Genomic DNA, 2500 nt, shown 5'->3' with positions numbered 1-2500 from the left:
CACACACACACACACACACTGTCATACTCAAACTGTCTCACTTTCAATGACACCCACATACGCTCTCTCTCTCTCTCTCTCTCCCTCTCTCCCTCGGCTTCACGTTTCACCTTCTCACTTCCTCCAGTCGTCGCGCTGAAACCCGGTGACAGCTCACACAGCTCGCGCACCGTCCCATCTTTCCTCCCCCGTTTCTGCACGGACGGACCACGTCTTCTGTGGAAACCTGCAGCCTTCACGGACTGTTGTCTGCGCAAAACAACGGCGACTGATGTGAAGTTGCCGATTTCGCCGCTGCGTTGCCCTTTGTAAAACTATCTGGACCTCATACTATTATTTTTGCTGTTGCTGTTTTGCTGGACTGTAAGCTAGAAAGCATTTTGCCATAAGAGCAGCAAAGGAGACTTCTGAAAAGGTGCGTATATAGAGTGAATAACTTAACAGTTAAGTTCAAACTTAAAAAAAAAAAAAGCAACAACAGTAATCCTATAATCATTTTTAGAAATAAAACTATAAACTACATCTAATATCCTATAGGAATATTATAAAGATGCGTAGGGAAATACAAAAAATACCTTAAAGTACCATAATATCACTATATACTGTGAGTCCCTATAGGAATATTACAGTGTTTTCTTCCTTAGGGGACTTCATATGTTGTCTTCTTGTTATTGATGACAGTCTTGTGCATTGTCTGCACCATATAACAGGCTTATTGTACATTGCATAGGCTGCAGGCTGAAATGCGCAGTGTTGTATGTGTTGGTACAGCAGTTGCCTTTGGGCAGACAAGAGGCAGGCTGCTCTTGGTTTGTGCGCGCGCGTCTGAACAGGACAAGTTTTAAAAATAATCAGCAGCAGCTTGATTTCTCACAGGAGAGCAGGACCTTTAAATAAAGGTTTGGTTTTCTGCCAGAGAGACAAACCTGCCAGACACACACAGCATTTACTATTATCTTGTCTGGTGCTGGGTGGTAATTTCCCATTCTGGTGTTTGTGCCTCCAGCCTGCAGAGTAGGCCTAGTGTGTGTGTGTGTGTGTGTGGTGTTCTCTAGTTGGAGCAGATTATGGGTGTTAATTTTCAGTGGTGGAGTCCCTGATATCTACTTACAATGTAAACTGTCTACAGCTGAGAGGGTGGCGTGTGTGTGTGTGTATGTGTGTGTGTGTGTGAGCAATAGCATTACCCTCACTGATGCAAATAGAAACTTGTTCTTATAGCCAACTGGTTGAATAAGGGTTACAAGCATAAAAAACAGACACAGCAATTTTGTCTGCCTTCTCCGATTTTACCATCCCAGACAACATTTTCTCATCATGGACAAATTATTTGGTTGCCACTGATGGTTGGGAGTCCTGGGACGTTCAGTGTGACAGTGTAACGGCCGATGAAGTGTCCCTGCATCGAATTTATAGGACAAAGTTCTGGTAAATTTTGTGCCACAGTCATGTAGTGTGTGTGTGTGTGTGTGAGAGAGAGAGAGAGAGAGAGAGGGAGGTGCAGAACTTGTAGCACCAGCCTTCATCCACTTTGGAAACTCAGTATGTGTGTCATTCAATCCTAAGACATTTCCCACTGCAGGGCCAAGTGTGACTTACCAGAGCCACAGTGAGCCACAAGCATCTCTCCAGACAAAGTTATGTCTGTAATATCATCAATCATTCATTTAACCCCACCCACACTTTCCCAGCCACTCCTGAGATTCAAACTGGTGTCTTTCTGGTCACCAGCCAGCTTCTCTAGCTGGGTTCACTTAGGCTACCGCCGCCTACAGGCCTGCTTCTAATAGACGGTTCAAAGAAATTCACGTTGTCTGGCAACATGTGCAGTTGCTGCCAGCAGACACAGTCATGGTTTGTACTGCATAGCGACAAAATATAATTTCCAGGAAGTAAAGCCTGAATCACTGGAGAGTCATTACTTTCTGGCCAAGCAGAAAAACAAATTTTCATCAAAACAGATGATTAGTCCAGTCTTTAGCTTAATCTCACCGGAGACCTTAGGCCTAACCCTAGCCTTCAATAAAGATAAAATAAAACACACTATATTTGTGATTATTGATTTCCAAAGATTGAGCAATTGTTGACTTTGCTCAGCCAAAAAGTGAAAACTATTACTGGAGTTGCCAGACCGCTTAATGTTGCATATTTTATAGATACAAGGCTATGGGGCAAAGGAAGCATGTATATAACATGAGACTGAAGGCACTCCTTGTTTTATTTGAAACTGTTGCTGAACTTGACAATAATCTCTGTTGACAAGATGCAAAGAGAATGGCAGAAATGTTGCTTTTTTTGGACACACAGTGACATAGTTAATGAACAAGTCCTGGCTTACTCTGTGTGGCCCTGTAGTAGAAACTAGCCTAATATATGTGTCATTCTATCCGTGTGTGTGTTCATGTGTGTGTGTGTGTGTGTGTGTGTGTGTGTGCATGTAGGTAGGGTAGGGGCATTTGAGTTCATGGGAGGATCAAATGTCTGTCTCAACCACTTTGCT

General features: G+C 43.2%; 1 protein-coding gene across 1 annotated transcript in view; it reads left to right on the top strand.

Annotated features, from left to right (window-relative positions):
- The first annotated feature begins 139 nt into the window (after positions 1-139).
- LOC139646316 (proline-rich protein 5-like) overlaps positions 140-2500 on the top strand; it is a 17986-nt gene continuing 15625 nt past the window's right edge. Inside the window, exon 1 of the mRNA XM_071522319.1 lies at positions 140-415. The gene's annotated coding sequence lies outside the window, so the exon portion shown is untranslated. The remainder of the gene's footprint in view (positions 416-2500) is intronic.

Source organism: Centroberyx affinis, unplaced genomic scaffold, assembly GCF_046629955.1.
Source record: "Centroberyx affinis isolate AG114_WGS23_722 - 3 ecotype Tasmania unplaced genomic scaffold, CSIRO-AGI_Caff_v1 ptg000976l_1, whole genome shotgun sequence".
NCBI lineage: Eukaryota > Metazoa > Chordata > Actinopteri > Beryciformes > Berycidae > Centroberyx > Centroberyx affinis.
Note: the sequence above shows the minus strand (reverse complement) of the source record. Positions and strands in the feature narration are given on the sequence as shown.